This window comes from Pteropus alecto, unplaced genomic scaffold (genome assembly GCF_000325575.1).
Source record: "Pteropus alecto unplaced genomic scaffold, ASM32557v1 scaffold125, whole genome shotgun sequence".
NCBI classification, from domain to species: domain Eukaryota; kingdom Metazoa; phylum Chordata; class Mammalia; order Chiroptera; family Pteropodidae; genus Pteropus; species Pteropus alecto.
The window spans coordinates 2,087,647-2,088,032 of record NW_006436888.1 but is presented as its reverse complement, the minus strand read 5'-3'; positions in this window follow the sequence as shown (position 1 = coordinate 2,088,032).

Genomic DNA, 386 nt, shown 5'->3' with positions numbered 1-386 from the left:
GAGCTCCTTTATCTCTGTTGTCCCACTTGCCGGGAGCCCAGGGAGGAGGGCTAGGGACACGGGGACAGCGACTGGTGGTGGCAGCAGGGTTTCCAGCCTGACCTGGAGGCCCAGTCTGGGGAAATGGCAGGCTCTGGAATGTACAACCTCTTGCTGTCCCCTCCCTTTGCAGCCTGTGACTCACTTCAGACAGCATTAAAACACAAAGCAGCTTCCTTTGTCCCTAGCCCATGCTTAATTGGATTGGGCAGGGTTGGGGAGCAGGCCTCTGGTGGGGGCACTTCCCCCTACAAGGCCACAAAGGGGCCCTGTGACATCACTCTGCCCCCTGCTGTGATGTCAGAGGCCACCACAATGGACCTTCCTAGACAGATGGCTGGGGATGC